This window comes from Piliocolobus tephrosceles, chromosome 4, assembly GCF_002776525.5.
Source record: "Piliocolobus tephrosceles isolate RC106 chromosome 4, ASM277652v3, whole genome shotgun sequence".
NCBI lineage: Eukaryota > Metazoa > Chordata > Mammalia > Primates > Cercopithecidae > Piliocolobus > Piliocolobus tephrosceles.
Window position 1 is genome coordinate 172,785,079 of NC_045437.1, and position 15,116 is coordinate 172,800,194.

Below are 15,116 nucleotides of genomic sequence, written 5' to 3' on the forward strand. Positions count from 1 at the left end.
TAGATGATTTCATCATTGTGTGAAAATCATAGAGTGCACTTATGCAAACCTAGATGGCATATTCTACTATAAACCCAGGTTATTGCTCCTGGGCCACCAACCTGCACTGAGTACAGTAGGCAATTGGAACACAATGCTATTTGTCTATCTAACCATAGAAAAAACACAGTAAGAATATGGTGCTACTATCTAGTCTGGAGTGAGCCACAGGTTTACCTTACTCAAGATGAGTGATAAGCCAAACATGTCAAAAGTAGGGAAGTTTGACAGGGAAAAACTGAAGAAAATTAAAAACAAAGAAAAAAATACTCTTCTGTCAAAGGAAACTATCCAGCAGGAGAATCAGTGTATTCAAACATTCTAAAATAGGGATCTCCTCCCACGGGCAAATTTCAACATCATTTGAGAGTGTCGGTTTTGTAAACCAGTGCGTTTGTAGAAATGTTAGGCATTTTCCATTGTCTTCTCATCTGTACACCTTGGCTAAGAGGTCAGAAGTGGCCAATGTTTCCTTAAGCTCACTTTTTTGTTTTGTTTTCTTTTTTGAGATGGAGTCTCGCTCTGTCACCCAGAGTAGAGTACAGTGGTGCGATCTCAGCTCACTACAGTCTCCGCCTCCCAGGTTCAAGTGGTTCTCCTGCCTCAGCCTCCCAAGTAGGTGGGACTACAGGTGCCCACCACCACGCCCAGTTAATTTTTGTAGTTTTAGTAGAGATGGGGTTTTGTGATGTTGGCCAGGTTGGTCTCGAACTCCTGACCTCATGACCTCAAAGTGCTGGTATTACAGGTGTGAGCCACAGCTCCCAGCCCTTAAACTTACTTTTAAACTTCCCATTGATGCATCAATTCCAGATGGCAGATGCTGTCAATAATCTTGCCATTGATGCCCTTTGTGTGTATAGTCCTCGTACCTCCTACAAGATAAGGCAATTTTAACCTTCTTCAGTGGGCACCTCCATTGCTACATAATCTTCATGAGGTTGCACATTTTTGCAGGTTCTCACAGTTTATTTTCACTTCTAACGTAGCAATAAAATAAATACAATATTATATTAAAAAGGTATATGATATAATAATCTTATGGCACCACCATCATCTATGCAGTCTGCCATTGGCCAAAACATTCTGCAGTGCATGGCTATATATTAAAACCAGTGTCATCCTTTTGAAAAGACCTCACCTTTAACTGTAATGGCTAATAGTTTTATGACAGAAACTTATTCATTAATTCATTGAATTGAATAGTAGACTTTTGAGTTGGTCTTCATTAATAGTCTATGTTATTTTCATGGTTTAAAAGTGGAGGTGGCTATTTTGTAAGAGCTAATTTGAATTGTTTCCCCAGGACAAAGACGTTGCATTCTTCCTTTGTGTTATAAAATTTGAGGCTATGATTACAGTATATCTTTGCATCACAATGAACCCAAACTCATTTTAAGGAAGATTTGACTAAGCATGCTAGAATTGATTGACTCATCTCCTAGCAGAAAGTGGACTTCTCATTAGGAAACTACTGTGGCCTTCTATTCAGGTACCTACATGTTCATAAGATGATTTCAACCCTACCCCAGCTTTAATGATTATTAAAAACCAAGATTCTGCATTTATCTGGGAAAGTTGTCTAAATATATTTTAAATACTTGTTATGAATATGTTATTTTATTCCCAGAAAATATTGATTGGAAGTTTAGTTTTAGTTTAAACATTACTGTTAAATTTATTAAAATAAAAAAGTTAAGAAATCCTGATTCTTCCTTAAGCTTAGAAATTTAGATTTCCAATCATACCATCTACTTATAAATCTAACAGATTTCAGCAGCTATTTAAGTACCTTTGAATAATATTTGGTTGTATTAAGTCTTAGCTACACACCTTCAAACATGTTAAATACATTTCTTAAATGTACGACTTTTACTTCCTTCTTAAAGTTCTTTTCTCTGACTTAATAAACACAAATTATCAAATTAAGTAACTCATAAACATAATGAATTAAGTTTATAAATATGATGAACCTAATAATGTTAGTATCTCAACAATGTTTATTCACTTGGTAAACTTTCTGAACACCAGAATGCTGAATCAATTACTCAGTTAAACATTTTCCATTAGAGGTAAGGGGCTGCCAAACTTATGACATATTCTCTTACATGTTTATAACTACTTAAAATATCAGTAATATTGATATACTATAACATTTTAACACAAAAATATTAATAGTATAATTTTTTCCTCAAGTTTGTAATATCCTTAATTATTATTTTAAATCTAATATTTACTATTTCAAAGAATGGATGTAATGAATATATTACTAAACCCATCACCCAAGTCAAAAAGTAGAACATAGTGAGACCTACACTGACTCTACCGATGGGTTCCACCCCCAGCCTATCTCTTTGCTTCAGGCCAGAAATAACCAAGCACCATCAGTACTCAAATATTTTTTAGTTTGTTTTGTCCTTGCCTATTTTCTTGTGCATAATATTTTAGCATATACATGTGTACACCTAAACAAGAAATCTTTTCAGGCATGTACTTTTTTTAATCATTTGTGCATATTTCTAAATCATCCCACTGTTATAAGATGCATTCTTATGAAAGAAGTCTCCAGTAAACTATGGCTATTTAATTCTTATTTTTCTCACAATTAGAAAGAGTCTTCTTATTTCCCTGACTACTGAGTTGAAGTTGTTATTGTATTCCCCATAAAAGGGGGTTTCAAAACTTTAAAAGGAGGTAGTATCTTAGGGCATATTATGAAATCCCTTGCTCAGAAAAGTTTGTGGCTTTTACTCATATGAATTATGGGCTTAGATTTTGCTTTTTATCTTGTAAGTTACATAGACATATACATGCCTAACTCTTAAGGCATTTGAACTTTATAATGTCCTAAAATATAAAAAACATTAACTTTAAAGACTTTCAAAATTTACAAGGTCATGCTTTATTTCATGCTTAGGGGTGAATCAATATTTGCAATGATATTTCAATTGACACTGGGCGCTCTCAAATTGCTAAGCTTACTTAGGATAATTCTCTCTATACCAAAAAAAAAAAAAAAAAAAAAAAAAAAACCCTACCCTAACTTTAGAACACAAATCACTTTCACTTTCCAACAATCTTCATAAAACAAGATTCCAATATTTTATTTAATCCTCACAATAACAAAGTAATCTATTTACATGTATTTAGGTTATAGATGTTTACACTTAAAATGATTTCAACTAAACACTGTACCTTCAGGTTCACATTAGACATTTCCAACTTTATCCTATTTAACCTAGAGATTGAAAAGCTTAGGCAGTAATATTTTAGTAACCCAAACATCTATAAATAGAAATTTCCTTTTTTCTTTATAACTCAGGGATTCTCAGAGTTCAGTATGTTTATGAACCAAAAAACAGGATTGTACACACAAACATGGGTATTTCACTTTACAGGAGAATCAAGAGATTTTCAAAAGTAAATTTAACTGTACCTGATTTCAGCTGTAAGTACTGACAGTAGAACCCAGCCCTTACTAAAGATGTATTTTTACTCTTAATGTTGAATTCAGTCCTAATAAATATTTTTCAGATGCTCATCTGAGAGAGACAGTATTAGTGAAGGCTGGCCTGCAGCCCCTCCTTTCACCAGAACAGAAAGGCTTGACTGAGGAAGCCCACGAATCATTTTTCAGGAAGTTCTAAAGGTGCTCCCATATTATATATAAAATTGGATATCTGTAGGCATTTTTCAAGAGAGACGGTTTGCTGCTTGAATCAGATTTTTAAAGTCAAAGCTTCCAAACATTTTTCATGTAATTGTACAAATAAAAAATTATAATATTTGTATAGCACTCTGGGGAAAACCAGAGAGATGTAAGGGAATCTAAATTGGAATTGATTTTAAAATTCATTACACTTTCTTAAGTAATTATAAGCACAAAATGCAAAGTTCTAGAGAAGTTAATAATTATTAAATGTGAATGATATGTCCAAATAAAATATTTTAAAATATTTAATGAGAATCATTAGCTTGCTTTCATGAATATAGTTTTTCAATATTAAGTTTAATGCTTTAAATGGCTAGATACAATTCTCGGTCAAGATTTTTCAATAATGATGTATTCAAAATCTTGGGAGTCACCATCAATGAGAAAATTTATTTCTACAAATAGGTAACAAAAAATATAAATCCAACCAAGATGAAGTAACAGGAACCAGATTCCCCATCCCACTTGAAACAAACAATAATTCCATATAAAATAGTTGACAGAATAATATCCAAGACACTGGACATAAGACAACAAAGGACAGTGATACCTCAGAGACATTAAAAAAGAAAAAAATGGTGAGCCCTTCAGTGCCCCAACCTATAGCCTTAAACAAATTTCAGGGGGAGACATAGAAAAAGAAAGCAAAGCCTAACTCAGAGGACTCCCAGAATTGAAGAAATGGAGGTGAGAATCTGGGGAGATCAAGGCAGCTATAGAGCATTGATAGAATGCCAGAGGGAAGAGAACTGTATACAGAGAGAACATCAGACATCTATGAATGGTCCCCTACAAGTACTCAACAAAGTACTGACCAATGTATATATGCAAAAACAAAACAAAAGAAATCAAAAAACAAACAAACAAACAAAAAACTACCCAAAGCCCAGGAGAAAACCATCTGAAAAAATCAAAATAAACTAGTAATTCACAGGGCATTGAATAGAAAAATGAGGAAGGTCTTGACTCACAGTACAGAACAATCAACCTCAGACTAAGGCCTGTTCTGGACCTACCTAAAGAATTTTAAAATTAATACTCAAAAGAATGAAACTATTTCCCAGAACAAAATACAAAAATATTTTTAAGAATATATAAATATTTAGCATCCAAAAAATAAAATTTACAATGTTTGGCATCCAGTCAACAATAACCCTCCCCTCCAAGAAACCTACTAGAACTGATAAATTCAATAAAGTTGCAGGATGCAAAACCAACACACAAAAATCAGTTGCATTTCTTTTCATCAATAATGACCTATCTAAAAGGAAATCAAGAAAACAATCCCATTTACAATAACTATAAAAAATACTTAGACATACGTTTAACCAAGGAGCTAAAAAGCCTATATACTGATAACAATAAAACATTGATAAAAAGAAATTAAAGAAGACACAGATATATGGGAAGATATCTAGATATCTTGTGTTCGTAAATTAGAATAATATTGTTAAAATATCCATACCACCTAAAATAATAAACAAATTTAATGCATTTTTCATAAAAATAGAAAGAATCCTATAATTAATATGGAACCACAAAAGACCTCAAATAGCCAAAGCAATCTTGAGAAAAAAACAAAGTTAGGAGCATCACACTTCCTGATTTCAAATTATGTTACAAGATTATAGTAATCAAAACAGTATGATACTGGCATAAAATAGACACATAGACCAAGCAAACAAAATAGAGAACCTAGAAATAAATCTAAGCAAATGTATAGCTGACTACTCTTTGATAAGGGCACCAAGACAACAAAATGAAGAAATGATAGTCTTTTCAGTAAATGATGGTGTTAAAACTGGTTATTTCCATGCAAAAGAATGAAATTTGACCCTTATGATACACCATATACAAAAATTCATTAAAAATCCATTAAAGACGTAAATGTAAGACTTGAAACTCCTAGAAAAAAACATAAGTGAAATGCTTCTTGACATTGGCCTTTGCAATGACGTTTTGGACATGACACCAAAAGCTCAGAGAACAAAAGAAAAATAGGTAAGTAGGACTGTATCAAACTAAAAAGCTTCTGTACAGCAAAAGAAATAATCAACAAAATAAAATGGTAGCATATAACTGGGAGAAAATATTCACAAAACATATATCTGCTTGCATGTGCCCTGCCTTGCCAGTGCTGTGGTGGGAATGCAGGGCATCCCTGTTGACCCACCACAACACCATTGCAGTCAGAGCCTGAGGGGTCACAGAGCCAGCCACCACTCCACCCCAGTGCAAACACAGCTACAGGAGTGAGATTAGGCACAGAGAAGAATGGACCCTCCCTTGCCCTGAGCAATCACCCCTGCCTGAGGGGGCACAGACAGTGCACACAAACATGTGTCTTTCAGTGTCCCTCTCCCATGCTGACACCACAATCAACATGATCACGTGCACAGATGCTGCAGGCATCCCCACCCCCCTGAGTCACGCTGTCACTGCCACTGTTGTGAATGCCTACATGGAGGCAGGTACCCTGGCAACTGTTAGCAACCTGCAGCAGCTGATGAGCATGCGCCCTGCTAAGTTATTGCTGATGCTGCTACTGGCACATGCAAACAAGGACAGATCTCATTGACACAGCACTACAAAATGCTTTGACTGGCACCAACCATCAGAGTGTAGTGGCCAGTAATCTAGAAGCACCTCAGCTCCACACAATGCACTGGATTCCTGAACTTGAGGAGCCAGAGAACAAAGTCAGAGCCTGATACAAGTTCCCCAGAGTTAAAGAATTCATTCAGTCCAAGAGTTGGGAGTTGAGCATTGGTCCCCCTAAAATCTTCCAGAAATGAAGCCAATCAACTGAACCCACCATATACCACAATAAAACTCTCAAGGTCATCAAATAAAAGAATAAAAACACATTCAAAAGTCAGCAATTTCAAAGACCTAAGAAACATCAGTCCACAAAGATGAGAAAGAACCAGTGGAAAAACTCTAACAACTCAAAAAGCCAGAGTGCCTTCTTTCCTCCAAAAGACAGTACTACCTCTGCAGCAAGGGTTCTGAACTGGGCTGAGATAACTGAAATGACAGAAATAGAATTCAAAATATGGATAGGAATAAACATCACTGAGATGCAGAACATCAAAATTTAATCCAAGAAAACTAAAAATCACAATAAAACGATACAGAAGGTGACAGACAAAATAGCCAGTATAGGAAAAAATCAACCCAGTAGAGCTGAAAAACGGACTACATGAATGTCATAATGTAATTACGAGTATCAATGGCAGAATAGACCAAGCTGAAGAAAGAATCTCAGAGCTTGAAGACTGGCTTTCTGAAATAAAGACCAGAAAACAAGAATAGAGAAAAAATAATAAAAAGGAATAAATAGAATCTGTGAGGAACACGGGATTATGTAAAGAGACCAAATCTACAATTTATTGATATCCCTGAAAATTATGGGGAAAATGTAAGAATTTGGAAAACATATTTAATCCATGAGAACTTCCCCAACCTAGCTAGAGAGGCCTACACTCAAATTCAGGAAATGCAGACAACCTTAGTAAGATATTAGGTTGGTACAAAAGTAATTGTAGTTTTGGATCATGAATTTTAAATCATTATAACTAGGCTCAAACACATCTTTATTAATCAAAATAAGAACCATTATAATCAACCCATTTTTGCCAACAAGAAATAAGTTTATTCCTGTAGCATAAATATCCATGCTTTGGGATTCGATGAATTCTTGGAAAGAACTGTCTTCATCCTGTTGGTTGTAGAAGCATTTTCCCTGCAAAAAGTTGTCATGATGCTTGAAGAAGTGGTAATCATTTGGCAAGAGGTCAGTTGAATATAGCAGATGAGCTGAAACTTTGTAGCCCGATTTGTTCAATTTTGAAGCGTTAGTTGCACAACATGCAACTTGATCTTTCGATCAAGGTTAAAGTCTGTTTTGTCTAAAATTAGGATTGCAACCCATGCTTTTTTTCTATTTTGACTTGCTTGGTAAATTTTTCTCCATCTCTTTTATTTGATCCTATAGGTGTCTGCCTCCAACCCCAATGACAGTATTAGATAGACCATTGAGGCAGAAAATTAACACCGATATTCAGGACCTAACTCAGCACTGGATCAAAGGGACCTGATAGACAGCTATAGAACTTTTTATCCAAAAACAACAGAATATATGTTGCCACATGACACATCCTCTAATAATAGTCAAATGATCAGACATAAAACACACCTGAGCAAGTACAAAAGACCAAAAATCATAACAACCACTCTCTCAGATCAAATTAAGACTAAGAAAATACTCAAAACCATACAATTATGAGGATATGCTCCTGAATGACTTTTGGGTACATAATGAAATTAAGACAGAAATCAAGAAGTTTTTGAAACTAATGAGAACAAAAATACAACATATCAGGGATACAGCCAACACAGTGATAAGAGGGAAATTTCTAGCATTAAATGCCCCATCCGAAAGTTAGAGGACAGGCACTGTGGCTCATGCCTGTCATCCCAGCACTTTGGGAGGCCAAGGAGGGTGGAACACCTGAGGTCAGGTGTTCGAGAACAGCCTGATCAACATGGAGAAACCCTGTCTCTACTAAAAAATACAAAATTAGTTGCACATGGTGGCACCTGCCTGTAATCTCAGCTACTTGGGGGGCTGAGGCAGGAGACTCACTTGAACCCAGGAGGTGGAGGTTGCAGTGAGCCAAGATTGCGCCATTGTGCTCCAGCCTGGTCAACAAGAGTGAAACTCCCTCTCAAAAAAAAACGTTAGAAAGATCTCAAGTTAACAATCTAACATCACAACTAAAAGAACTAGAGAACCAAAAGCTAACAAATCCAAAAGCTAGCAGAACACAAGAAGTAATCTGAAACAGAGCTAAACTGAAAGAGATTGAGACACACAAAATAATAAAAGATCAACAAATCCAAGAGCTGTTTTTTCTTAATTAATAAAATAGGTAGACTGCTAGCTAGACTAATAAAGAAGAAAAGAGAGAAGATACAAAAGAAGACAATCAGAAACATCAGCGGGATATTACCACTGACCACACAAAAATACAGATAATCCTCAGAGGATATTATGAACAACTCTATATACCTAAACTAGAAAATCTAGAAGCAATGTATAAATTTCTGGGCACATACACCCTTCCAAGGCTAAAACAACAAGAAATTACATCCTTAAGCAGTTCAATAATGAGCTCTGAAATGGAATCAATAATGAATAGCCTACCAACCAAACAAAGCCCAGTGCAAGACAGATTCACAGATGAATTCTATCATATGACAAAGAAGAGCTGGTAGCATTCCCACTGAAGCCATTCCAAAAAATTCAGAAGGATGAACTCCCTAACTCATTCTATGAGGCCAGCATCATCCTGATACCAAAATCTGGCAGAGATAGAACAAAAAAAGAAAACTTTAGGTCAAAATTCTTGATGAATATCAATGCAAAATATGGCAAATCGAATCCAGCAGCACATCAAAAAGCTTATCCACCACAACCTAGTAGACCTTATTCCTGGGACACAAGGTTGGTTTAACATACACAAGTTAATAAATGTGATTCATCACATACATGAGAAATACAGACAAAAACCACATGATTATCTCAATCAATGCAAAAAGGCTTTTGTAAAATTCCTCATCCCTTCATGTTAAAAACTCTTTAATAAACTAGGTATTAAAGGAACATCTCTCAAATAATAAGAACCAACTATGACAAACCCACAGCCAACATCATACTGAATGGGCAAAACCTGGAAGCATTCCTCTTGAAAACTGGCACAAGACAAAGATGTCTTCTTTCACCACTCCCATTTAAAACAGTATCATAAGTCCCAGCCAGGGCAACCAGGCAAGAGAAAGAAACAAAGTGTATTCAAATAGGAAGACAGGAAGTCAAACTATTCCTGTTTGCAGATGATATAATCCTGTATCTAGAAAACCCCATAGTCTCAGTCCAAAAACTTCTTAAGCTGATAAAAAACTCCAGCAAATTCTCAAGATACAAAATTAGTGTGCAAAAATCACTAGCATTCCTAATACTAACAATAGTCAAGAGCCACATCAAGAACAAACTCCCACTCACAATTGTCACAAAAGGAATAAAATTCTTAGGAATATAGCTAACTAGGAAAGTAAAAAATCTCTGCAAGGAGAACTACAAACCACTGCTGAAAGAAATCAAAGATGACACAAACAAATGAAAAAGCATTTCATACTCATGAATAGGAAAAACCAATTATCATTAAAATGTCCATACTGCCTGATATTATTTGACTCTGTGTCCCCACCCAAATCTCATCTCAAATTGTAATCCTCACATGTCCAGGGAGGGTCCGGGTCAGAGGTGATTGAATCACAGGGATGGTTTCCCCATGCTGTTCTCATGATAGTGAGTTGTCATGAAAGCTGATAGTTTTTAAAGTGTTTGGCAGTTTCCCCTTCACTTTCTCTCTCTCTCCTGCCACTTTGTGAAGAAAGTGCTTGCTTCTCCTTCACCTTCCACCATGTGTAAGTTTCCTGAGGTTTGGCTCTGTGTCTCCAACCAAATATCATCTCGAGTTGTAATCCCCACCTGCTGAGGGAGGGACCTCGAGGGAGGTAATTGGATCATGGCGGTGGTTTCCCCCATACTGTTCTCCTGATAGTGAGTGAGTTCTCACAAGAGCAGATGGTTTTAAAATTGTAACACTTCCGGCCGGGCGCGGTGGCTCAAGCCTGTAATCCCAGCACTTTGGAAGGCTGAGATGGGCAGATCATGAGGTCAGGAGATCGAGACCATCCTGGCTAACACGGTGAAACCCCGTCTCTACTAAAAAATACAAAAAAACTAGCTGGACGAGGTGGCGGGCACCTGTAGTCCCAGCTACTCAGAAGGCTGAGGCAGGAGAATGGTGTAAACCCAGGAGGCGGAGCTTGCAGTGAGCTGAGATCCGGCCACTGCACTCCAGCCTGGGTGACACAGCAAGACTCCGTCTCAAAAAAAAAAAAAAAAAATAGTGTAACACTTCCTTGCTCTCTTTCTTCTGCTGTTAGGTAAGATGTGCCTTACTTCCTCTTCACCTTCTGCCAAGATTGTAAGTTTTCTGAGATCTCCCCAGCCATGCAGAACTGTGAGTCAATTAAACATCTTTCCTTTATAAATTGCCCCATCTCAGGTAATATCTTTATAGCCATGTGAAAATGGACTAATAAACTGGCAAAGCAATTTATAGATTCAATACCATTCCTATTAAACTACCACGGAGATTTATCACAGAACTAGAAAAAACTACTTTAAAATTCATATAGAACCACAAAAGAACCTGAATAGCCAAGGCAATCCTAAACAAAAAACAAAGCAGGAGGCATAATGTTATTTGACTTCAAACTATATTACAGGGCTATAAAAACCAAAACAGCATAGTACTGGTACAAAAACAGACACATAGACCAATGAAACAGAATACAGAACCCAGAAAAAAGGCTGTACATGTACAACTATTTGATCTTTGACAAATCTGACAAAAACAAGCAATGGGGAAAGGATTCCCTATCCAATAAATGGTGCTGGAATAACTGGCTAGCCATATGCAGAATATTAAAACTGGGCTCCTTCCTTATACCATATGCAAAAATTAACCCAAGATGAATTAAAGACTTAAATGTAAAACCCAGAACTATAAAAACTCTGGAAGGCAACCTAGGGAACACCATGCAGGACACAGGCACAGGTAAAGATTTCATGACGAAGACAACAAAAGCAATTGCAACAAAAGCAAAAATTGACAAATGGGATCTAACTAAACTGAAGAGATTCTGCACAGCAAAAGAAACTATCCACAAAGTAAACAGACAACCTACAGAATGACAGAGAAATTTGGCAAACTACATGCCTGACAAAAGTCTAATATACAGCATTTACAAGGAACTTGAACAAATTTACGAAAAAATTAAAATGTGGGCAAATGACATAAATAGACACTTTCCAAAAGAAGACATACATGTGGCCAACGATCACATGAAAAAAAGCTCAGGCCGGGCGCTGTGGCTCAAGCCTGTAATCCCAGCACTCTGGGAGGCCGAGACGGGCGGATCACGAGCTCAGGAGATCGAGACCATCCTGGCTAACACGGTGAAACCCCGTCTCTACTAAAAACTACAAAAAACTAGCCGGGCGAGGTGGCGGCGCCTGTAGTCCCAGCTACCCGGGAGGCTGAGGCAGGAGAATGGCGGGAACCTGGGAGGCGGAGCTTGCAGTGAGCTGAGATCCGGCCACAGCACTCCAGCCCGGGTGACAGACTCTGTCTCAAAAAAAAAAAAAAAAAAAAGAAAAGAAAAAGAAAAAAGCTCAATACCACTGATTATTAGAGAAATGCAAACCAAAACCACAGTGAGATACCATCTGACACCAGTTAGAAAGGCTATTATTAAAAAGTGAAAAAATAGGCTGCTCTGCCTATGGAATAGCTGTTCTTTTATTCTGCTGCTTTCTTAATAAACTTGCTTTCACTTTAGTCTATGGACGCACTTCAAATTCTTTCTTGAAAGAGATCCAAGAACCCTCTCCCAGGGTCTAGATTGAGACTCCTTTTTTCCAGTAACATCTTTCTGGCAAACCCCAAAGAACAATACTGAAGAGACCCCTGACCCCAAGGAAATAGACTGCAGCACTGATTGGCTGACTTTGGGTAAGTGGTGGGGTACCTGGGTAAAGGATGGGATTAGGTTAGAGGCCCAAGTAAGGGGAGTTAGACTCTACTAAAACAGAGTTGGTTAAAGGCCCCTTTTAATAAAAGTCAAGGATGCTTGTCCAAACTTGTGTTCAAGGCCCAACTTAGTAATGTTGGAGGGAGATTAGAGGCCACCCTCTCAGTAAAGGCCCTCTCAGCTAAGAATGGGTTTGGCACTACGGGATGTTAACCACTATTCTCTTTGGATTAATCTGCCTTGCACTCTTTGCTGACAGCTATGCGCGACAGGATTAGGCATGCACAGGATCACAGGACATGGGGAGCTTTTTCTCCTCAAAAGGGGAAACTTGAGAGCTGATGAGACTGCTGGAAAAGTTCCCTTCCAACCAACAAGCAGCTGCCTGAACTTTTGATTTAGTGTTGCTGAAATGGGTGGGTCTTTCTCTAGCCTCCCTGAGCTCCTAACCTTCCCCACTCAGCTGCAGGCCATGTTTTCTCTCTTTCTTTCCTTTATTTTTTCTATCTTTTCTGTTACTCAGAGCCACTGTCCATTCTTTCATTGTGCCCAGAGGCCACATGTTGAAAAATGTCCTTGGGAGCTGGACCTTGTAACCACATGGTGGTACTTTCTCTTGGTCTCTGTCATCCAGGAAACAGGAATTTTGGGGTTCTTGTCATAGTTAGCTCTAAAAATTATCTTGAGTAGTTAAAAGCCATTGCAAGTCCAAAATTGGCTGCTGTGGACTCCTTCTGAGAAGAGCAGTGGAAACCTCCTAATGCTGTAGCTCAGCAGTTAAGGTATCGCCATTTTACAAAGGAAGCCCAGGTTTAATCCCAGGGTAGGGAATGACTCTTTTCTGGTTTGATATTTGGGCAACCTTTCTCATTTTTTTATTCTCTTCCTCTCCACAAACCGTCTTGAATTTTCCTTTCCCTGAGCACAGAAATATTGGCTGTTTGGCATGGCTAGAGTTAGGTAATAAGAGATTTAAAAGGATTTAAAAAATGAAAAAACGAAGAAGAAGAAGAAGAAAAAGAAGAACACGCTGGGCAGGGCGCGGTGGCTCACACCTGTAATCCCAGCACTTTGGAAAGCCGAGGCGGGCAGATCAGGAAGTCAGGAGTTCGAGACCAGCCTGGCCAACATAGTGAAACCCCGCTTCTACTAAAAACACAAAAAATTAGCCGGGCATGGTGCCAGGCACCTGTAATCCCAGCTACTTGGGAGGCTGAGGCAGGAGAATCTCTTGAACCTGGGAGGCGGAGGTTGCAGTGAGCTGAGATCACGCCATTGCACTCCAGCCCAAATGAGAGTGTGAGACTCTGTCTCAAAAAAAAAAAAAAAAAAAAAGGAACACTATAGTTAAAAGTCAGCTTAATTAAAAGCAGATATTCAAACTTGTATTAGTCTGTTCTCATGCTGCTAATAAAGACATACTCAAGGCTGGGTAATTTGTAAAGGAAAGAGGCTTAATTGACTCACAATTCCACACGACTGCAGAGGTCTGACAATCATGGCGGAAGGTAAAGGAGCAAAGTTACATCTTACATGGCAGCAGGCAAGACAGTTGTGCAGGGGAACTCCCATTTATAAAACCGTCAGATCTCATGAGACTTATACACTATCACGAGAACAGCATGGGAAAGACCCACCCCCATGATTCAATTACCTCCCACTGGGTCCCTCCCACAACACGTGGAAATTATGGGAGTTACAATTCAAGATGAGATTTGGGTGGGGACACAGCCAAACCATATCAAAGCTCTAACAGCCTAGGAGCTCCTTGGGCAAAACAGGAGGTGCTACAGACCCTGTTTTGGGAAAAACTTCTGTTTTCCTCATGAAACGCCAGGAATTAGAAGTGGATAGATCCATCTCAAAATCTAATACTCTGTTGTTCTGTTTTGCATTGCCTTATCTGATAGTTTTAACTTTTGGGAGTATCAGAAATTACTTCACATTATGAGAAAGCTTTGGCATATAATAACTAAGTAGGAAATACATTTTTGGGGATAGCTAACTGCAGTTATGGGGAGATACTCTGCTCTTTGTACATTTGGATCAGAAAAGCATGCTCTTTGCCATGTGCAGGGTATGGCAATGTCCCCATTCCACCCCCAAGAGATAAAACTCCCATGGGGAAGGGGCTAATCACAGAATAGGCTGACTGGCTTCAGATTGCTTTGCAATGAAATGCATGGCAAAAATCATTGCACTATCTTGTTCCATAGAGTTTCTCTCTTTTTGAATCTGATATAAAAATGGGACCCTTAATTTTAGGAATCTGTTTTGCCTTCCAGCTGTGCCTGCTTATTAGGCTAAAGAAACCACATGTTTTCCTGGCCCTTGTCCTCCAAGGGCCGCACTCTTAAGCCAGTAATTCAATTAAGAAACTGGCAAATGAAAAATCTTACAAGTACTGAATTTTTTCTGTCTGTATATTTATATATGTTGCATGTGTAATGTAAAAAAACTTTAATTAATTAGATTTAAATAATGAGTGCTTAAATCAAATATTTTGTAAGAAAAGAAAAAGTGTAATACCTTTTAATTCACATGACTTTAGCAATCTTTGGGAAATAAAAACAGTGTTACATGCAAGGTGTGTAAGGAAACTGAAATGTGTTTTTGGTAAATTATAAGCAGTCATGGGAATGTGAATTTTTCTGACTAAAATAAAGGGTTAAAGGATTATTTTAAGTTAGGAAAA

At 37.7% G+C, this 15,116-nt stretch overlaps 1 pseudogene; it reads left to right on the forward strand.

The window, feature by feature from the left end:
• The first annotated feature begins 226 nt into the window (after positions 1-226).
• On the forward strand, positions 227-364 carry LOC111530896 (annotated as a pseudogene).
• The last annotated feature ends 14,752 nt before the right edge of the window (positions 365-15,116 follow it).